The sequence below is a fragment of the Vicia villosa genome, linkage group LG6 (genome assembly GCF_029867415.1).
Source record: "Vicia villosa cultivar HV-30 ecotype Madison, WI linkage group LG6, Vvil1.0, whole genome shotgun sequence".
Lineage (NCBI taxonomy): Eukaryota > Viridiplantae > Streptophyta > Magnoliopsida > Fabales > Fabaceae > Vicia > Vicia villosa.
Window position 1 is genome coordinate 22184360 of NC_081185.1, and position 24443 is coordinate 22208802.

Here is a 24443-nt window from a genome sequence, read left to right on the forward strand (position 1 = left end):
AAACAACAAAGTCAAAAATTTCTTATGTGAACTCATGATTTGAATCACAAATATCCTAACTCGAATCAAACACATTTCTGAAAAGCAGGATTTGCTTTTGTATGTGTGATTCGAATCAAATAATTCATGATTCGAATTAGAGAGTGTTTAACTCGAATCAAACACATAGGGCAATTTTTGGGTTTTGGTTTTGTGGATATGATTCGAATCAAAGGTTTCCTTGACTCAAATCACATGACCCGAATCACAAAAAAGCTTAACTATAATCAAGGGGGACAATTTTTCTTGGTTCTTGGATCTTTATTCAATTCATTTAATCTCTTGACTTGTATTACACTTTTTGCTTATAACTCGAATCAAATAGCATTTTTCTCTCATTTTTTTGTTAGATCTCCAACACATATATAAACTTTTTTCTCAAATCCATCTTACAATGTTGAAAAACATACACATCCACTTTTGATTTAGAAATCACAACACATTTGTTCTCTAAATTTTCAAAAGAGTTTTGAATCTTGTTTTGAGTTTTGCAAACGAAATCTCCTCATCTTCAACCTCTTGCTTCATCCATTGTCGTTTTGATCTAGCTCTCTTCTTATGGTGTGAGATGTATGACGAGGATCATTATTGTGATTTGCGTTTTCTTTGAAGATCTCTTGAGGATTTTAGGGGTTTACAATTGTGTGTGTGGTTGTGGTTGGGATTGACAAATCCATCAGAAAAGATGAAGGTTCTTTTCTTCATAATTACTTTGGTAGAGTTGTGTGGAAGCCTACATATAAAGTTGGAGATTTCACAAGAGATCTATGTTAGATATTATGTACAAGTCAACGAGGATTCAGATCAAAGATTTTTATTTTCACCATTATTCGAATCGTGATTGTACAAAACAACTATTATATATTTTGTCAAAATCATAGTGGAAGAACAACAAATTTTTAATGGGAAGGCATTGGAGAATAGATTAGAAGCAAACAAGTACGAAAGCGTTGAACTAGTATTAATCCTAGTGCAATCTTCTTTTTCTCTATCTTTTAAATTTTATGTATAGTTACATGTTTAGGCTTATCTCTGATCTTACCGGTTGATCAGAACCTGAAGTAGGCCAGAAACTTTGACTTCAATGCTAGAATCAAGGAGGAGAAGGTGTACCTGCAAGGCACTTTGATGCTAAAGTCAATAAGAGTGCAGAGATACGTGAGAGTGTTTCTGACCCTCTAAAGTGAGAGAGTATTTATAATGCCCCTAACGCATGGCCATTGGTCCCTATTTTGGGTTGGGCATCCAGGATCAAGGCCCAAAATAGGCTACAATAGGTGACTGCTAGGAATTTCAGCGTGAAAGTAGGGACGGGAAGCTCGTGCTCGTCGTCATGGAGGGCTGCCTGGGCAGGGTGAAACTAGCCATTGGTGCGGACAGAGATGTAGTTGAGGGCAGCGGTGGTTTAGTTGGCCTTGGAGTTAACCGGCCACGCGTGCCCTTTCGGGGGCAGAAGAGGAAAGACGTCCTTTGTTGTCCCTACCGATTGGGCCAAGTTTTTTAGGTCTTCCTGGACTTAGAAGAAGATTAGGTCATGTCCAGCCATTGGGCCAGTCCAGACCAGGAGCCCACCAAGTCGTTGCTTTTGGGCAGGGGAGTGATGACTAAAGGTTAGCCCGCGCGACGAGGAGGAAGATATGTCGTTGGTGCTCATCGTTTGAAATGGGGATGTTTAGTAGTTCTTCTAAGGATGTCCTCGAGGAGAGCAAATGTCGCATTGTGTTCGACACGCGGGGAGACGAATAGGTGAGTGAAGTCTGTGGAGGTGACGTTCCACACCCGTCTCGAGCCGTGCATTATCCTTAATGCGCAATGATGGCTAGGCTAGGGGATAGGGTTTAATGATGGCCCCTACACTCCCCTAGGTTGCGCATGCATGCACACGTGCTCTGGGAATCTGCCTATAAATAGAGATAGTTGGGAATCATTTGCACTTTTCGCTCTCGTTTTCTTTTGTATCTTCTTTGCCTTTTTACCGCCGTCGTCGCCGTCTATTGCTTTTCAAGGATCAACCGACCACAATTTCAATTTCCGACCACGTAAGTTCTTGATCTTTCTCTTAGTTTCTGCTAGTGTAGGGTTTGATCTTCGCATGAAATGCATGTGGTTAGGACGGATTTCGTTAGTATAGGTGGTGTTTTGGTGACTGTGGGTGTTTGATGGTGGCTGGGTTATGTTGGACACCGGTGTTGACGAGAGAGACTAGGCGAGTTAGGGATTTTTCTCCCTTTTGGCCGTTTGAACGAGCCAGTTGTTTACGAGATTTATGCGTTTTTCTGGTGGATTCATGGGTTTCTTGGGCTTGCATGAAGTTTTTGATGAATCACATGGGGTTTCCGATGCATCGCATGAAGTTTCCGATGAATCTTTATGTGAAGTCCATAATCCAGTCGTCGGGGAGATTTTCCTCGTGAGGGTTTAAGGGTTTCCTTGTTAGGAAGGCACCTAAGTCAGTCGGGGAGAATATCCTCGCGTTCTAGGTTACTGTTTGAATAAGGGATTTGGTCGGGGACATCATCTTCGCGCCTTTCCTTGCCTTTCACTTGATTAGCGGTGGAAGGATGGATTTGATTGGATCGTCGAATTCACTTTTTTCGTCTGCTTTTCAAGTTGAAATGGCTAACAATGTTAAGGACGAGATCATGATCGAGCAAGATAGGACCTCCGAGGAAGAGTGGATAGCTCCAGAGCCTCAGAAGGTAGCTTCGTTCTTTGCCTCTTTCTCTAATAGAGCGTTCATTACTGTGGGGGAGGAGATGGACTTGTCGAATTCGTTTGATTTGTCGGACACCGAGGAAGACTAGTTAATCCATTTCTTGGAAGGACGATCATATTTGTTCAAGCTTCGATACTAATCGATTTCTGATGTATGAGTTTTTTTAAGGAGATGGAGCTTCGTTTGCCCTTCACGGACCTTCAGGTGGCTGTCTTTGCCAATCTGGACTTAGCACCCTTGCAACTTCATCCTAACTCGATAGCCTTTATCCGGGCGTTCGAGATTGTTTGTGACTATCTTAAGATTGGGGCCACAGTCCATCTCTGTTTGCTATCTTCCATCTCCAGCGCCAGTGTTCGGATGGGTTTCCTTGAAACAAACGAGGAAGTTGTTCAAGGCATTCCCATAGTCCATCTGAACGTTCAAGAATAGGTACTATGTAATTCAGCCGGTGTCGGAGGTGGTTGTGGCTTCCTTGTTTAGCTTAGAGGTAATGAAAGATGATAATGGAAATCCCCTCCTCGGCGAGGACGGCAGGCGGAGGAGGCACCAGGTCTAGAAGTTTCATTTTGCTTGGAGTCGGGATCATTTTGATCGCTCTACCAAGCAGTATCTTGTTAGATTGGACCGGTTGTGCACGGAGGATCGGGCTAGCTATGAAAAGCTAGTAACTTTTGTTGTCTGGACTGGGCAAAAAAGGTACAGAAGATCGTCAAGAGTTGTCTGGATGACATGGCCTTTCCGTCTCAGACCGGGTTGGGGAACTCTTCATCTTCTCCTTTTGTTGGGCACCCAGTGACTTCGACCAGGAAGCATGGTGGCCTGGAGGAGGCTATTGACCTGACTGGGGAGAAGGATAAGGATAAGTATGATTTGCCTCTGTACTTCCATCAGAGGGATTTCTTCAAAGGCTCTTCCTTAAGAGTCTATAGGGCAGAGTCTTTGTACCTCGAGGAGCTCGACTGTTCGAGCAAGAGAAAACTTATGGCTCAAGACTCCGCTGCCCTGATGAGGGTCCTAGGTATGGCAGTGGTTTACGCTGAGGAGGGGACCTCCTAGGATATGGAACTGAGAAAGATCTGGGCAGCTAATTTGGCTCTCGAGAAAAGGTTGGAGAAGCTGAATTCTGAGAAGGAGGTGCTGAAGGGCGAGAAATCCGAATGGACTAAGCAGGTCGAGGAGGTATTGGGCCTGAAGGAAGCCAATTCCAACCTGTTGGTCGACAAGAAAAAGCTCGAGGATAGGGTAACTTCCCTGGAGGCTGAGGCGGCGACGACCGAGGAAGAAAATGAAGATTTGGGCTGGGCATCCAGGATCCATGCCCAAAATAGGTGAGTGCCATGAATTTATGCGTGAAAGCACGGACGAGAAGCTCGTGTTCATCGTCTTGGAGGGTTGCCCGGGCAGGGTGAAACTAGCTGTTGGTGAGGGCAGAGATGCTATTGAGGGCAACAGTGGTTTAGTTGGCCTTGGGGTCAACCGACCGCGTGTAACACTCGTAATGCGACTAATTATTTAATTTAGTTAATTTTGAGTATTTATCGTGGATTGTCGCATTTTGAGAAGCCGGTTGAGCACTAATAGTATTATTTAACATTTTTAGTATTAAAAATATTAATAATATAATTATTAGTGTTTAGGAGATATACTGATAATTAAATGAATTAGTTAAATTTAACATGGGGAAAGAGATGTATTTCATTTTAGGTGGGTTAGCATAATTGGTGAGGTAACTGTATGGGATAAAAATATTAGGTCCATTTAAATTGTGAGATAGATTGGAAGTAGCACAGTACACCATTAGGTTTTAGCAGAGGAGTAAAAATAGAAGATAGAGGCATAACAGAAGAGGGTTTGTGGGAGAGGAGCAGAAAAGTCACGTAGAGCAATTGGGAGGTTTCAATCAGAAACAAATTTAGAGCAACCTTCGATCCAGTAAAGGGTGGGGGTTATAGCTCTATAAACGGGGATATGATAAATCGTATATGGGGTTTGGGTTATCAATTTTATCTCTGTGTTGGTATGTTTTTGAAAATAATTATATGACGAACTGTGTTTCTATGATGAATGTGCATGACTGTGTTGAATCCATGATTCTGAAATTGTTGTGCTTTGATTAACTGGGACGATGAATGTGTGAGTGATGATGATTTCTGCATTGTTGATTTGCTGGGAAATATGAAGTGATTCTAGAAAAATAAATTGAATTAAAAACGAAGGAATTGGATAATGGAAGAACAAAGGAATTTGAGAAAATTTTGTGTGGCGGGGGATACATTGTTTAGGGGCGGGCGCCCTATATAGTGGAATGGGGGCCCACCAAAATAAATAAGGGACGGGTGCATGAGGGGGTTAGGGCGGGCGCCCCTGTTGGCCAGGGTGGGTGCCCTATAACGTTATGGGTGGGACGAGAGACTTAGTGTTAAGGGGCGGGGGCCATAAAAACTTCCACCAATAATAATCCTCTTAAGTGCTCTGTAGGGACATGTTTAGTATAATTTTTGGATTATCCTAGTTAAATTAGCTAACTAAATCAATAGCAACAACAACACGAAAATATTTAGCAGAATGTTTAACATAATTGAAGGAGTTTGGATTTAAGAAAAGATGTCCATAAAAAGGTTATCATGAATAATAATAGGTTGCAGAGTTGAGGATTGTATACCAGTACAGGAATTAAATAATGGAATAGAAATAATGATACCAGTAGTGGAATTCTTAGTATATCAGTAGCAGGTTTTTGGTGCATGGCATTGTAGGTATATAATTGCATAACAGAGTTATAACAAGTAGCAGAAAATATTCTAAGTTATATCAGTAACAGAAAAGAATAATAGCAGTTAAAATACTTTAGGTAGGACCGTTTCGGGGATGTTCCGTTAACCGCTATTTTCTTTGTGATGTATTGCGATGTTGTGATGCGACAAATTTTGCGAATATTGTGAAGCGCATGAAATAAAGGGATGATGTATTTCCACTGATTATTGGTAATTACTGGTGATATGGGTGTATGCCTCGCGATGAATTTTGTGATTATATTTGTGATGTTGCATCCATTGAGTCGCATGATATTGCATTTTGTGACGGCCTGGATTGGCAAAATAGTGACGAAGGCTTATGCCTATTTTGATTCTCTCTAATAATTTACAATTGGCGATGGGGGCTGAAGCCCTGGGTACCACATGCATTTGCATATGTTAGAGTCTCACTCCATTTTGCATGACTATGAGCTTGTGTGACTTGTATTGTGAATGGAACCGTTTTGGTGGAATTAATGATGTGAGTCGAATTGTAAATATTATACCGCGATGTGGTAACTTTTATGATTTCTAACTCTAATGTATTATTTATCATAACTTTATTTATATTTTTAGATATCTCACCCTTTTCTTATTAGTTGTTGCCTTTATAATGGTAACGTGCAGGTGACAGCTGTGAGTGAAGACTTAGTTGTCGTGAGTTCGATTCGGTTGTCGCTCTGATACGTAGCACTCGGGGGGACAAACGCATGCTTTTTGAATTATTTCATTTGCTGAATTTTGATGTTGTTTTCATTTAAACTTGTGAATTTTTGAAGTTATTTGTGAGGAGGCAAGATGCCAAGATATTATTTTCGGAGTTTTAAAATTGTGAATCCGCTGCGTGATAATTTAACATTGATTAATAATTTTTAAAGACTAAACTAATTGTTATGAGATTGTTCGTTTTAAAGGTGTTATGTATCTATCTTGAAAGCGTGTATGTCGTTGTGATTTAAGTCGAAAATGTGATATCCCATATGATGTTTGGAATTTTTATACTCTGATTGTCGTTATAATTACCGGGTAGAAATGGGGTGTTACACCACGCGTGCCCTTCTGGGGGGCAGAAGGGAAATACGCCCTTCGTTGTCCCTACCAATTGGGCCAAGTCTTTTAGGCCGTCTTGGACTCAGAAGCGGATTGGACCATATCCAGCCATTGGGCCAGTCCAAAACAATCTCTTTGTTAGAATCACACATGGTTGGGGTTTATTGCATTAATAGTGATTTCGTTCATAAGTGTAGGTTTTGTTAGATTGATATTTCGAATTGTTCTTTTTGTTGATTAAACTCAAGACTATGATATTAGATTTCTTTGTTATATTGAAATTATTCATTTATGTAACTCGTGTAAATCGATTGTAATTCAATAAACCAATTCATTATTTGTGGTTACTTGTTTCATCTACTTTCAATGTTTTATATCGATTAAGTGTTGTGGGTATTATGTTCAAAAGAAAATATTTTTGTACGCACATTTTGGTTACTTGATGTCAACACTTCTCCACATATCTTGATTTAATTCACCAGTTTCGTAACCCTAGTGAAGGAATCAGTTATGCTTTCAGTTTCTTCCATCTAAAGCAATTCATATGTTCTTTTGTGAGTTTGTAACCTCGCCTCTTTCACCTTTTCTACGCCTCCAAAAGACTTTTCCAGAATTTCCCAGGCTTCTTTTATTGATTCAACGCCACTCAACTTCTTAAAATTATATGGATCAACACATTGATGAATTATAAAGATTGCTTTATAATTCTTCTTCTTCAATTCTTTATGTGCAACCTTTTCTTCATTCGTTGCGTTTTCTGCAAGAGGTTTTACTCCTTCTTTCACTAGATCCCAAAGATCTTGATAACAAAACTCCACCTTCATCTGCTTACACCAATTCTTATAATTTTGACTCTTCAGAATTGGGAGACTTGTCAAAAAATGCCCATTCAGATGATTCATTACCATCGTGATTTTCTTCCCACGAATCGCTCAGTCATTGCTCTAGATACCAGATGTTAGAATTAAACCCAAAACTTTGAGTAATTCCTTATTGCTACACAATGACAATGAAAGAAGAAAGAAATGTGAATTAGGATTTGAGCAAATATAAGAGGATGAAGAAGAATGTTTTCTACAGAGTTTTTCTCTGCTTCCAAATTGGAATTATTCTTTGCAAACTACAAGAATTCAAAGTTATAAAAAATAAGGGTTACTCCCTCTATTTAAAGTTTTCAGTTGCTTTCTCCCTAAGCCAAAGCTCAAAACTTCAAAAGCCCAAATGACCTAATTTTACTAGCACTACAAAATTATGCCAAAATCGAAATACCTATCGAGGCAACTCCTTCGACATTACGACAACTACTTTAGTCTAGACTATTTGGACACAACCTTCTTTCTGTCGAGCAACCTGCTTCGACACAAGGAATTACAATCTCAACAAAAATATGTTAGTATTATAGAACAAGTATAATGATTTCTCAAATTTTTGCGATATCATTATATGCCTTTTTTCTTTTTCATCTTATAGATCATATTATATTGACTCCTTATTGTAGCGGTAAAAATGTGACTCGACGCGTTTCCACGCATTCGAAGTACAACAGAGTCGCCACCGAACTTTATTTATTCCAAAAGGAAAGGGAAAATATCGATAAAACCCACAAATAGAAAGAAATGGATAAGATGGTAATCGCAACCAAATTTAGGTTCGGGAGTCGGTTAAGCAAGGGGAAGGTGTTAACACCCCTCACTTCCATCGTACTCGATGGGACCCATTTAGTTAATCTTGTGATCAATTGTTAGCTTATTATCTATTTGCGTTATTTATTAGGTTGGAAAGAAGGAAGAAACAAAATAAGATTTTTTATTATTGTGCTCGCCAAGACATTTGTATCTTGTGCCTACGTATTCCCTAGTGCAATGGGAAAGTCAGAGCAATCGTAGTTCGGGGTAAAACCGCGAAAATTTGTTGGTTGATTTTAGCGAGAGGTACTTGATCGCATTCAAACAATACTATGTGCACATGGATAAGAGATTGTTTGCGTCACTACAAGAATGGATGACTAAATCGAGGTTAAAACAAGATTTTGGCCATCATCGCATTCGAGTGGAAAACATTCGATCTTCACATGTGGAAGTATAATTGCATTTGAATTTTGACTAAGTGTCTCGTGTTATAAAAAAGGTTTTAAAATTAAAAGGTGTGAATAAATTTGGAATTATTTGTTAAGAGAAATCAAACATTTAAACAAAGGCTTAACGGCCATCGCCTAAATGCTTGTAAGAGAAAATTGCACAAGTACGTACAACCCCCTCGTAGGTGATGAAAAAGATTGATTTGAAGAGTTGAAAGATATTTAATTGGATCCAAGTATTTAAACAAAAGCTTAACGGCCATCGCTTAAAATACTTGAAAGAGTGTTTGCTAAAACAAGTTTTATGAAGTCTTTTTAACGGAGTCAACGCGCTCAAACAATGGCTTAACGGCCATCGCCTAAACACTTGAAGAACAACTTGTACAAGCACGTACAAACCCTTCTTCATTATCCGTTATTGACTAAAATAATTTGAATGTTAAAAGAAAACGTTTTTGTAAAAGAGGGTGAATTAAATCAAATTTTATGGAGCGTTTAATGGAATCCAAGTATTCGAATAAAAGCTTAACGGCCATCACCCAAATACTTTTTTAGGACAACTCGTACAAGTACGTACGAACCCTCCTTGATTCATCCATTAAGACTCAAAATCGATTCGATTGTTAAAGGAAAGCGTTTTTGTAAAAGAGGATGAATTAAATCGAGTTTTATGGAGGGTTTAGTGGAGTCTAAACATCCAAACAATGACTTAACGGTCATCGCCTAAACGTTTAAAGAACAACTTGTACAAGTACGTACAAACCCTTCTTCTCCAATTAAAACTCAAAACTCGATTTGATTAAGAAGCTGCTTTTGTATCCTTTTGGAATATATTGAATAAAATTCTAACATACATTTAAAGAAGATATTTTTAGCCTTTTAATAAATCTAGTAAATAAAAATAAATAAATAAACAAAACATTTTTGTGATTTTGGTATATATAAAATAAAACTAAAAAAACTCATTGTTATTATCATTTTTATAAAGAAAACTATTTATGCAAATAAAAACTAAAAAAAGCATAGATGGGCTAGAGCAATATGGCCCATTAACTACTACGTGCAGTAAAATGGTGGTAGAAAAGTAATAATGGTAATGAAATGGAGTTGGGCCGGGAAAGGACCGAACCGGGTCCAGTTTGACCCATGGAAACCCTAAAACACACAACCCAGCAGAAGCATCTAAACGCTTCTCTCTCGCGATGGACACAGCAACGATGCTCTCTCATCTTTCTCTAAAGTCGTTCCCTGCCTCTCACTCCTCTCTTTCACGCTAACTCTCCCTCACCGAAACGAACAAGAAGCCATGGAAGCCGTAAAATACTAACAGAAAAACACGCATATCAAGCAGAAATACTCAAGATTCAAGCATAAAAACAAACCTCACCCGAGCCTATCGATCTCTCACTACCAGCAATTCGAACAAACATAAAAGCCCCAATCCCTTCGTGACCCCAATTTCATTAAGATTTCAGAGGAAATTACATGAAGATTACATGGTGTTGCAAGCATAAAACGAAAAAAACAAATAAAAGTAAGTACTATTTACTCTGCTCGAATCTCTTTCTTCTGAGTTTCTGAGTCTGATTTCGGTGCGTGATTTGTTGTATTTGTTGTGTTGAGTTGATGTTGAGGGCGTTGTTGTTGATGTGTTTTGAGTCTGAGGGAGTTGTGGCTTACCGAGTTTGGTGGGTTTGAGCGTTGCTGAGTTGTTGTGGGTAGGTTGTTGGGAGTTTGCAGTGAGGGAAGTTTATGGTGTATGAATGGTTGGATGTTAAAGGTTGAGATATGGAGCTGAAAGTTTGTGCGTGTATTTGAGGGTTTAGTGAAGATGGTGAGGATGGGTTTCGAGTTTTGAAGTAGGTTTGAAGTTGAAGGTTAAGGTGATAGAAATTTCTGGGTTTGAGTAGTTAAGGATGTAACGTGGGTGTAGGTTCAGAAGAGTTTGTGAGAGGGATTCTCTTAGGTTTTTTTTTCCGTTGGGTTCTTTTTTTCCTTTGTTCTGTGAAGCTCTCTGATATATAGCAAAAGATAGATGGAAATTGGGGGGAAAATTGGAATCAAATTTTGAACATTTGTGGATACTGATTTTGTTGCTTTTTGTTGTTGCAGGTTGTATGAACATTTTAGTCCAAGGTTTGGACGATTATGCAGGCTGCAAGATACAAAAGTTTGTAAAAGCAGGAAGCGTGGGATAGAGCAAGAAGTGAAGACAAAATTTTTTGTACTATTTTTTGTTTGACTTATACTAAAGTTAATAAAATAAAAAATGAAATGAGGCTTTTGTAGATTGGGCCTAAACTATATACAAAAAGAATTTAAGCTTCTATTTTTTGTTTGATATATTTTTTTTACTCACTAAAATTAAAATAAATCTCAATTAAAGAGATAAAAATAATACTAATTCTAATGAAAAATAAAATAAACTAAAATTAAACTAAATTATGAAACAAAACATGAAAAAATGCAAAATGAAGGCTATTTTTTATTGACTTTAATGAAAAGTCAAATTATCCAAGATATGTGAAAATGCGACGATTGAACGATGAATGCACGTAAAATGTGAGCGCGACATGACAAAAAATGAATGAAATATGCTGGTCAAAAATTGGGGTGCGACAGATGCCCCTATTTAAGTTTCTTCTATCGAAGATGTGAAGAGACTTAAATACAAAGTACACAAATTTTGTCCTAAGATCAGGGTAAAACATGATTGGAGAATATTAAAGACAATCAAGGTAAAACATGATTGGAGAACACTAAAGGACAATCAAGATAAAACATGATCGAAGAACACCAAAGGACAATCAAGGTAAAACATGATCGAAGAACACCGAAGGACAATCAAGGTAAAACATGATCGAAGAACACCGAAGGACAATCAAGGTAAAGCATGATTGGACAACACCAAAGACAATCAAGATAAAACATGATCGGGCTTTTGAGAAGGAAATATTAGAGACATTCAAGATAAAGCATGTATGAGACAACATCGAAGAATATCAAGATAAAACATGACTGAAGAACATCAAGATAAAACATGATTGAAGAGCATCAAGATAAAACATGACTGAAGAACATCAAGATAAAACATGACTGAAGACAACCAAGATAAAACATGACTGACTCAAGTATTAGGTGGGAATCAAGATAAAACATGATCGAAGACAACCAAGATAAAACATGACTGACTCAAGTATTAGGTGGGAATCAAGATAAAACATGATCGAAGACAACCAAGATAAAACATGACTGACTCAAATATTAGATGGGAATCAAGATAAAACATGACCAAACTAGCGAAGGCAATCAAGATAAAACATGAATGAAGACAACCAAGATAAAACATGACTGATGAACATCAAGATAAAACATGAATGAAGACAACCAAGATAAAACATGACTGAAGAACATCAAGATAAAACATGAATGAAGACAACCAAGATAAAGCATGACTGACTCAAGTGTTGAAGGAGAATCAAGATAAAACATGATCGAACCAACAAAGGCAATCGAGATAAAACATGATCGAAAAAATATCAAGATAAAACATAATTGAAGAACATCAAGATAAAACATGATTGAAGCAACAAAGGCAATCGAGGTAAAACATGATTGGACTTTAAAAAAGAAAATATCAGAGGCATTCAAGATAAAACATGAATGAAGACAACATCAAAGATCAATCAAGGTAAAACATGACTGGATAACATCAAAGAGAATCAAGATAAAACATGATTGAACTTTAAGAAAACGTCAGAGACATTCAAGGTAAAACATGAATGAGACGACACCAAAGACAAACAAGATAAAACAGGATTGGACTTCGAAAAGAAAATATCAGGGACACTCAAGGTAAAACATGAATGAAGAGAAGTTTTACAAATGCCAAGTAAGTTGGATTTAGACCATAAGGTAAGATGTTAAAAACAACAAGACATGAGATAGTTTGCATGAATATGTATGATATATGATACTTTCAATGACATATGAATGATGGATGCAATGCAATTGGTTATGATAACCGAAGTAGGCTCTTTTTGTAAGGTTAGATTGGAACTCTGATTCCTCAACACAAGAACATTGTCAACTCTAGTTTTGTCACACTGATGATCCTATTGAGAAGGACTGATAAACTGCTTGGGGTTTGCTGAAGAAGAATGCCCCTGATTGACTGGTTGTTTTCTGATCGTGGCTTCAATTCTTGAAATAAATGTTGGGAAGTTGCCCCAGTATTTAAACAACAGGATCTTGAAGTAGCGTGTCCCTGATAGGATCACCGATCAAGTTTCTCCAGTGTTTGGACTTCCTTGAAAGTTGAGTACTTGCATATAAAATGTTCATTCAAAAATGGTAATTTTAATGCAATGATCAAAGCATATTTTGAAATAAAAATCATTGTACGAATGATATTATTGATGTAAAGCAAATGAATCAAAGGTCCAAACACAATTGTCTAGACATTCAAAGTGATGGATAAAGCAAAGGTATGGTAAAACAAATAATTTGCAAAAATCTTTAGGAGTCAGGTTAACGCAACCTTGTTGTAGTATGCTTTCAAAATAAACCTTGCTTTAATTAGGTCTTTTGAAGGTTGTAACGTGGCTTGGTTCACGGTTTCAGAAACAAAGGACATAGGCTCAAAGTATATTTGTACCCACCCCATTCTTCGTGATGAACTCCAGTCCTACATTCAGTTAATTCATGCATTCAGGTTCCAAGAGACTTTGGAATTGCACCTATTCAAGCGATGATGACTCGTAAGTCAAGGGAATCTTCAAGACGGCAGTTACTTCTTCCTTTTGATAGTCACAACATTTTATGGTTGTTCAAGGAATTTATTGACTTTTCTTTTTTCTGATATCCCTAAATTTTTGCCAGAACTGTTCCATTTGAGATCACAGTCAGCGGGATGCCCCAATTTTTCCTAAGTCTCCTTCGTAGGTTTTGACTTAGCGGGCTTTTTTGTTTTGAATTTTTTTTGATAATGGAAAGATAGTGACTGCCTTGATAATGATTAATGATAACCATCTTGGTCACTTTTGATTGAAACCCTTATTGAAAAGTGTACTTAATGATTTTCTTGAAATTGAATGCATAAACAAATTAACTGAGAACTATCCTGCCCCAGGTTAAGATTAGGGTTTTTTCGTACAAAAAGAAACACCAACTTCTAGGCTCAAAAGGGGTTGACTAGGGATTAACTCCTTATTTCTCCAGTGTTTAGGAATTGAAACAATGTCTGTACATCATCAGCAAAGTTTTATTTGAAAGCATACAATTCAACAACTTGGGTATTTCGTTGTCATCATCCTCTCTCCAATCTTTGCATAAAACACAAGTTTGATAGAAGAAAGTGAACAAGAGATATATATTGTTTGAAATATGAAGCATAAAGATAAACACAATGGATGTAAATGAATTGACTCAAATATGTAATGCTCATTTCATTAAAATTAACATTAAAAAACAAACAAAGTTCAATGCAGTACACAATACAGAATAAGGAAATTGCAAACAGAAGGAAACAAGGCCTATTGACTAATCAGTGACGAGGAGGATCGAATCTGTCTGAAACACTAGTAACTTGTCATTCTTGACCCAGTTGATTGATCTTCTTCTTGTTGAAGCTCTTCCATAGTTTACTGAAACATAACTTCAGCCCCAAGTGTTGAGGAACCAGCTTGACAATGAACAAAAGACTGTTTGAAGATGAAGGCAGACGATATGAGTTGTCAGCTTGTATGTATGAATATGGATGCATGAAATTTTAGTTATTTTTGTGCAAAAATGAATGCCATGTTATGTAATGGATTTCAAATCATATGGAACAAGAAAGATTCTGATTACAGCACAAAGTGGCACACAACAGGATAGTTCTAAGGTTTTTTTTACAAGGTTCTAGACACGGTTCTCAGAGTTACGAGCTCCTTTTGAAAACTTGATCATCTAGAAAATAACTTCCCATCCAACCACATTTTCAAATGAAGCCTATTCTGAGTGTGGTTTTCGCACTTACCCACAATAATAGTTACGTTACGCAAGTTGGGTGCGAAACCACCATTTCCTAAAAAGTCATGGTTTAGGGTTTTTCTAAAGGTCCCTACAGTTAACGATCCAAATTGAAAACATCATCGCTCAAGTAAATAACTTGCTTAACCAAAGACATCTTCTCAAAGGACCTACTCTAGGCGGGGTATTAGTATCTCCCACTTGACACTACGTCAAGCAAGTTTAATACTAAACTACCATCTTATCTTATGTGTTTCTTGAGCTCGGGTGTAGAGCTTTGTCCACAAAGTGCCAAAAATCAAGATATTCCAACAATAAAATAAGAAATCAAATAATAAAGGCAATTGTCGCCTCGGTTTTTTTGTGGGATGCGAACTGACTCTTCTTTTATTTTTGAGTTGTGAAAATCAGAGAGTCGCCACCGACTTTTATTTTATCCAATTAAGGAAAGGTTTATAAAAGAAACAGAAAAAGACCTTAAAGAGATTTTGGGTTCGGGGGTAGGTTATACAAAGGGAAGGTGTTAGCACCCTTTGTATCCATGGTTATCCATGGGCTCTTAATTGCTTAGCTCACTTGTTTGAATTGTTTGTTATGCTTGAAATGCTTGTATGTGGTTTTAAATATTTTGTAAAGAGTTAACTTTGTAATGATCCTTGTGCGGATGTATACAAAGTATTTATCTTGCGAAAGATGTTTTGATGGTTTGAAAAAGATTTTTAACTTCGTAATGATCCTTGTTTGGATCTATACAAAGTGTAGTCTTTTGAAAGTTTGTTTTGGAAAAATAGTGATATGTGAGAACTTTTGTTGTTTTTGATTGAGCAAGCAATTAGGAGGTATACCCTAAGTTTATAAGGTTTTTTCCCATTTCTTTAGAAAGTTTTCTTTGACTGGATACAGAAGAAAACTTTGAACTTTTGCATTTGAAATAATATGATTGGTTTTGAAAAGAGTAACAGAGGGATTACCCTAAGAGGTGCAAGTGTGATTGTGTTTTGTTTTCAGATATGTTTTGTCTTGAGATTAGTGATCTAGTGCTTCAGTTATTATTCTTGACATACACGCAGTTTTATATGTACTGAAATTTAAAGTGCGGGAATGTAAAATGCGGAAAGTAAATCTACGCTATTACATCGATTGTGCGAGAAATGTAAACTACGCTATTTACATGAATTTGACAACCTATACACTTATCTATGAATTTAAATTGCAATAAGATAAAGGGAAAATATTTTTGGATTTTTTGGATTGGTTAATTTAATTATAATTAAGGCATATTTAATTTAATTAAAAGGTTAAGAATTAGAAATAAAATTTAAACCTAAAAAAATTTAAGTCTAAAATATGTTCAAATTGTTTGTTAATTAATTTTAAAATAAAATTATTTTTTTTGTGATTTTTGAAATTGTTTTGGAGATTCTTAAGTTAATTAACATATAATTATACAAATAATTATACACATAAATTAAACTTAAAGATAAAAATATTTTAATTATGTACAAAATTAGTTCATGATATGTAAACTTAATTTAATAAAAGAAAATATTTTTTTCTGATTTTTTGATAGGTTAGAAATAATTAAAAGATAAATATATAAGTATTATCTAATTAATTAAACATAATATTTTAATTATGAAGAAAAATTTTTGTGTCAAAAAATAATACAATATTTTATCAACCTAAAAATATTTTTTCTATATTTTTTTTTATTTTTTAAACTATTTTTAAATAATTTTGCAAAGAAAATTAAATAAAATGGAAAATATAAAATCAATGGTCATGTGTGGTTGAAGGGGGAGTCCATGGTATGGACTGGCATGTCATGTGCGTTGGATTGAGTGACCAGATGAATCTGATGGTGACTGGAGCGAAGGCGTATGGCACAAACATAACCTGCAAAGCACCGGATCAGAGATTTTAAAAAAAAATAAAACGCGCGCGCCCTCTGGCCAATGGGAGGGAGCCACGTCTCATCTTCTTCCTCAGAAAAGCTTTTTACACCGCTCATTTACAGGGAGCTGTAAAAAGCTTCAATCTTTTACACCTGTGCAACACGAATAGGGGTTAGACACAAAAGAAATTTGGCGCGAGGCCATGGTTCGATTCTTCTGGTTCATACGAGTTTAATAGTACCACTTAGAACCTGCAGTTTTGCCTAAATCGTAAATCCTTAATTTTGAGCTCAAGAACCCTAAAATGGTAATTGCTCGTACAGGTGTCCAAACACCAATTAAGTTTCCAAAAACGATCAGAACATCAAAACAAACTTAAATATATGATTACATCGTGTTAAATATGCATGTGCAATCGTATTTTTGTAAGTTTTTGTTTGAACAAACCGTAGGCTTTAATGGATGATTCAGGGCGTTTTGATTATTGGAAAGGATTGGGATAGTTTCAGAATTACTTGAGGAACGTGTTTGGATGTTTATTTGTACTTGAAATTAGCTTAAACTCAGATTTCGAAATTTAAATTTCTTTGAAAATTTCAAGTGTGATACAAGTATAATATTGGCTCTGAATTCGTGTGTGTTTGATGCTGACGGACTCAAGCTACTTATAGGCAATATTGAATGCTGAGAACTTAAGCAACCATGCCTTTCTTCCATACTTGAGTGCTTTTGAATCTTTGAATTTTTTATGAATAAAAACTTTGAAAATCATGGCCATGGCTTCAATTTTCTTCACCCCTCTTGCCATAGGTCTTCTGTACATCTCTGCCCCATAATTTGAATCAATCTTGGTGACTCATGCTAGAGACAAAACCTTGGATAATTGTCTTGGATCATTTCTTTTTTAATTTAACTTTAAATGAAGTAAAATTAAATCAAAAAAAGAAATAAAAATGTCATGGGCCTAAGGTTGGTCGTGGATGGCCTTAAACATACTTAGGAACATGTTTGGATCACAAATGCTTGGGCCCTTTTGAAAAAAAAACAAATTTGATCAATGTTGGTTTCATGCATTTTCCCAAAAAAATGGACAACTTCAACAAGGCATAACTCCCTCAATTTTGATCATATGAAGGAGTTCTTGTACTTTTTAGAAACCTAAAGATGTCCTCTACAAGCTACTTTGGAAGCTTTTTTGCATTTGGAGAAGTTATCTTGATGTTATGGGCTTTGACAAAAAACTGCTTTTTGTTGACTTTGAAAATGACCTGTAATGTCTTGGATCATATTTTCCAAATGGTAAATCCAATGACCATGGGACCAATTTCATTTGAAAGATAATTGAATTTCCTTCAAAATGAGCTTTGGTTGGAATTTTTCGGATGAACGAGGAGAGAGTTATGGCCGGTCAACGTTCAGTTGACTTTTTAGGAGAAAACCCTAATTTTGAAACTTAGAGTTTTGTCGATTTCTGAACTTTTCTTGATGAATTATGATCAACCATTTATCAAATGATGAATCTTTTGACAAAATGTGGATGTTGACAAAAAATTGCATTTTTGACTGTCTGTTGACTTTTCGGTCAAACTGGTCGTCTGTTGACTGTTTGAGCTGTTGACTGTGCGTCGGAGCGAATCGAAGTTTGAAAATTTGTCTGGTGGTACTTTGAGACATATGGAGATCCATGAAATCCATTTTGAGGTCTCAAAAACTTGTTCTCCTGAAAAAAAAAAAGCAAAAACCCTAGTTAGGGACTGTTTGTGTAGGAGACAGTTAGGCGTACCTGATTTTTGTGCAGTGTTGAGTCTCTGCTGATCATGTGATTATCAGAAGACTTCTAGAACAAAAATCTTGGAAATTTGAAATTCAAAAGATTGATTTGACTGATGGTACAAACACGGAGAATCGTGCTGTCAGCGGGTTTGACTGTTAACTGGCTGTCCGGGTATTATCATAGCAGTTAAAGGGAAAACTTAACGGTTAAATTTTTTTTTTGTTTTTATTGTGTTAATGGTGAAAAATTATTTACATGAGTTGTTAGAAAAACATAAACATAATAAATAAATAAAATATACTGTACGCGAACGAAAATACCGATAATAAATTTGAAAAGGATTTAATGCACAAAAATAAATATTTAACTAGCAATAAACACACATAATATTATCTCGATAATTAAACGACGGTACAACAGATAGTACAATATTTAATACTGACAGTACAAATATTACATAAAAATATAGCGAACAATACGAAAAATATAATGAACGGTACATTATTTGAAAGCGAAAGATACGACAAACTTTAAGTATGACGATTAAAAATGCATGCTATAAACAACAGTATATAGATGTACGGGAGTGTAAACATCCCAGGTCTGCATTTTTCAGGACTATGCAGACAGAAAAAGGACATGATCACCACAAAAATAGTGATGACCACAAGAAGAAATGTATCCACCCACTTTGCCATTTTTTGCCGGGGAAGAAGAGAAAATAATTATGAGATAGTATGATAGAAATTTGGGAGATGAGTGAAATTTGATGCGAGATTTTATGGAAAAAATGAGGGGTATCTATAGAGTGAAAAGAGGGATGGAGACGTTGGGGAATGAAGTGGTACCGTACAAAAAGGAAAGTTTGAATGATAGTAGGTTTTGAAAAAATACATGGTAGGGTTTGAAAAGAAAGATGTATAGAATAAAGTTAGGATTTGATTTGAAAGAAAGAGATTTGAAAAGAAAGAAAGAGATTTGAAAACAATAATATAGTACAAAAATTAGTGGGAAACAAAACCAATAATAATTTAATTGTTACCAGTATAGTTTGAATCCCCGGTCTCTGCACCTGCAAAATTTAATTTTGTACCAATTGCGTCAGTATTATTTATCTGAAAATAAATCTCAAATAAACAGCGTGTGAAGTGATAAACAGTATTTGGTGTCTGTGCAAGAATAAATTCAACAGCGAACCAAAATACCGTATAAAAAATATTCTAAAAAAAAAACTGAGTATTCATAAAATCAGGATATTTATGAAACAAAATCCAAGATTATATAAAACTCCCAATTTTTAGACAGAAGTCTGTTGCCTTCTCTTTGAAAAAAGATGCGGGCAAATTTTGGGGTATAACAGCAATAAATAGACAAATAAATAATGCTAACAATATCACAATAAAAACTAAACTAGGGTTGACTCTCTTAGGTAGTCCCCAGCAGAGTCGCCACTTTCTGTAGCGGTAAGAATGTGACTCGACGCGTTTCCACGCATTCGAAGTACAACAGAGTCGCCACCGAACTTTAGTTATTCCAAAAGGAAAGGGAAAATATCGATAAAACCCACAAATAAAAAGAAATGGATAAGATGGTCATCGCAACCAAATTTAGGTTCGGGAGTCGGTTAAGCAAGGGGAAGGGGTTAGCACCTCTCACTTCCATTGTACTCGATGGGACCCATTTAGTTAATCTTGTGATCAATTGTTAGCTTATTATCTATTTGCGTTATTTATTAGGTTGGAAAGAAGGAAGAAACAAAATAAGATTTTTTATTATTGTGCTCGCCAAGACATTTGTATCTTGTGCCTACGTATTCCCTAGTGCAATGGGAAAGTCAGAGCAATCGTAGTTTGGGGTAAAACCGCGAAAATTTGTTGGTTGATTTTAGCGAGAGGTACTTGATCGCATTCAAACAATACTATGCGCACATGGATAAGAGATTGTTTGCGTCACTACAAGAATGGATGACTAAATCGAGGTGAAAACAAGATTTTGGCCATCATCGCATTCGAGTGGAAAACATTCGATCTTCACATGTGGAAGTATAATTGCATTTGAATTTTGACTAAGTGTCTCGTGTTATAAAAAAGGTTTTAAAATTAAAAGGTGTGAATAAATTTGGAATTGTTTGTTAAGAGAAATCAAACATTTAAACAAAGGCTTAACGGCCATCGCCTAAATGCTTGTAAGAGAAAATTGCACAAGTACGTACAACCCCCTCGTAGGTGATGAAAAAGATTGATTTGAAGAGTTTAAAGATATTTAATTGGATCCAAGTATTTAAATAAAAGCTTAACGGCCATCGCTTAAAATACTTGAAAGAGTGTTTGCTAAAACAAGTTTTATGAAGTCTTTTTAACGGAGTCAACGCGCTCAAACAATGGCTTAACGGCCATCGCCTAAACACTTTAAGAACAACTTGTACAAGTACGTACAAACCCTTCTTCATTATCCGTTATTGACTAAAATAATTTGAATGTTAAAAGAAAACGTTTTTGTAAAAGAGGGTGAATTAAATCGAATTTTATGGAGCGTTTAATGGAATCCAAGTATTCGAATAAAAGTTTAACGGCCATCACCCAAATACTTTTTTAGGACAACTCGTACAAGTACGTACGAACCCTCCTTGATTCATCCATTAAGACTCAAAATCGATTCAATTGTTAAAGGAAAGCATTTTTGTAAAAGAGGATGAATTAAATCGAGTTTTATGGAGGGTTTAGTGGAGTCTAAACATCCAAACAATGGCTTAACGGTCATCGCCTAAACGTTTAAAGAACAACTTGTACAAGTACGTACAAACCCTTCTTCTCCAATTAAAACTCAAAACTCGATTTGATTAAGAAGCTGCTTTTGTATCCTTTTGGAATATATTGAATAAAATTCTAACATACATTTAAAGAAGATATTTTTAGCCTTTTAATAAATCTAGTAAATAAAAATAAATAAATAAACAAAACATTTTTGTGATTTTGGTATATATAAAATAAAACTAAAAACACTCATTGTTATTATCTTTTTTATAAAGAAAACTATTTATGCAAAAAAAACTAAAAAAAGCATAGATGGGCTAGAGCAATATGGCCCATTAACTACTACGTGCAGTAAAATGGTGGTAGAAAAGTAATAATGGTAATGAAATGGAGTTGGGTCGGGAAAGGACCGAACCGGGTCCAGTTTGACCCATGGAAACCCTAAAACACACAACCCAACAGAAGCATCTAAACGCTTCTCTCTCGCGATGGACATAGCAACGATGCTCTCTCATCTTTCTCTAAACTCGTTCCCTGCCTCTCACTCCTCTCTTTCACGCTAACTCTCCCTCACCGAAACGAACAAGAAGCCATGGAAGCCGTAAAATACTAACAGAAAAACACGCATATCAAGCAGAAATACTCAAGATTCAAGCATAAAAACAAACCTCACCCGAGCCTATCGATCTCTCACTACCAGCAATTCGAACAAACATAAAAGCCCCAATCCCTTCGTGATCCCAATTTCATTAAGATTTCAGAGGAAATTACATGAAGATTACATGGTGTTGCAAGCATAAAACGAAAAAAACAAATAAAAGTAAGTACTATTTACTCTGCTCGAATCTCTTTCTTCTGAGTTTCTGAGTCTGATTTCGGTGCGTGATTTGTTGTATTTGTTGTGTTGAGTTGATGTTGAGGGCATTGCTGTTGATGTGTTTTGAGTCTGAGGGAGTTGTGGCTTACCGAGTTTGGTGGGTTTAAGCGTTGTTGAGTTGTTGTGGGTAGGTTGTTGGGAGTTTGCAGTGAGGGAAGTTTATGGTGTATGAATGGTTGGATGTTAAAGGTTGAGATATGGAGCTGAAAGTTTGTGCGTGTATTTGAGGGTTTAGTGAAGATGGTGAGGATGGGTTTCGAGTTTTGAAGTAGGTTTGAAGTTGAAGGTTAAGGTGATAGAAATTTCTGGGTTTGAGTAGTTAAGGATGTAACGTGGGTGTAGGTTCAGAAGAGTTTGTGAGAGGGATTCTCTTAGGTTTTTTTTCCGTTGGGTTCTTTTTTTCCTTTGTGTTGTGAAGCTCTCTGATATATAGCAAAAGATAGATGGAAATTGGGGGGAAAATTGGAATCAAATTTTGAACATTTGTGGATACTGATTTTGTTGCTTTTTGTTGTTGCAGGTTGTATGAACATTTTAGTGTAAGGTTTGGACGATTATGCAGGCTGCAAGATACAAAAGTTGGTAAAAGCAGGAAGCGTGGGATAGAGTAAGTAGTGAAGACAAAATTTTTTGTACTATTTTTTGTTTGACTTATACTAAAGTTAATAAAATAAAAAATGAAATGGGGCTTTTGTAGATTGGGCCTAAACTATATACAAAAAGAATTTAAGCTTCTATTTTTTGTTTGATATATTTTTTTTACTCACTAAAATTAAAATAAATCTCAATTAAAGAGATAAAAATAATACTAATTCTAATGAAAAATAAAATAAACTAAAATTAAACTAAATTATGAAACAAAACATGAAAAAATGCAAAATGAAGGCTATTTTTTGTTGACTTTAATGAAAAGTCAAATTATCCAAGATATGTGAAAATGCGACGATTGAACGATGAATGCACGTAAAATGTGAGCGCGACATGACAAAAAATGAATGAAATATGCGGGTCAAAAATTGGGGTGCGACACTTATGATAAAAGGATCCCTTTCAAATTTTAACCATGTCAATTTCTTCTGGTTGTTTCATTTGCAATGACTATCGATAAAAGTCAAAGACAATCACTCAAACATGGATAACTATTTATTGACATATCAAGGGTTACTTTGATGAAACGGTTGAAAATATCGGCGACTATTGATGAATGTGAAGATATAGATAGAATATAAAATATAATTTACAGAGAAGTATTTAATAACATTCTTTAGTTAATTAATATTCTTTTCTTTAAACTAGAATGTGACTCATGCAATGTGCGGGGATTAAAATGTTGTTTAAGAACGAGACAAAAAAATATTTATATGGAATAATATATTTTGTGATTGGTACAATAATGCATTTGAATAATGTCGGTGAATATCTTTTTTTTTTTTAGTTTAGAAAATTATAGTGAAAGAAAAAAATATATAAGAAAAGAAAGACATTATTATTATTCTTAATTCCAAGACTTTAACTTTTCTTATAAAGTCACAAAATTTTAGTCGAGAAAACTATCACATCTTATCATCTATTAATCTTAGAACAACAATGGCAATTTTTTCCTAACCTGTGCCTAAACCCGAACAAAGTTGAGTGTTTTTTCTTCATTTTTCATGTTGCAAAATTATACCATTATGCAAGGTTGGGTTATAACCAACCTAAACCATGTCATAAATTTTGATTCGGCTCATTTAGAATTAGATGACCCTAACCTGTGCCTAAACCCGAACAAAGTCGATATTTATGGGTTTGTTAAGATCTGGTTAATTTTAGACAAAATTAGATTTTGTTCACGATACTATATAATTTTATGCAAGTGTCATAATGTTTCTTATAGTGATAGTGGTGTATGTCACAAGTTTACTGGAAACCACTAAGTTCCTACAAGAGGATATTAAGGAGTTGATCATTTAAGAATTGTCAAATAGTGTTTGTAACGAGACGATTAGAAAGTCAGTACTTGCATATTCAATGAGTCATGTGGATGGACATGAGCAACATAGATAGAATTTTCATGTCCTATATATTAATGAGTAATATCTACAGGCTCATTGATCGAGTGTGACTTTAAAATACATGATCATGCTGAAATAAGTCAATAAAAATATTGAGCTTATTTATTGTTATTAAGTATACTCAGGCAACAAAAATTATGTTTTGTATTAAATATAAATATATAATGGCAAAACAATAACTATAAATATGATCTTTATTACAAAAAGGTTATGTCAGGTCACATGAAGTTCTCGTTAATTAGGCAACAATGATGTGTTGCTAGACACCTCTTTCTATTTAAAATCTAAAAGATGAAACACACAAGGATAAATAAAAAAGAGATTAAATAAATGAATAAGATTCATTTAGGATTTTATGGTGCATTCTTAAAATACACTAGCGCTAATTAGTGAAATAC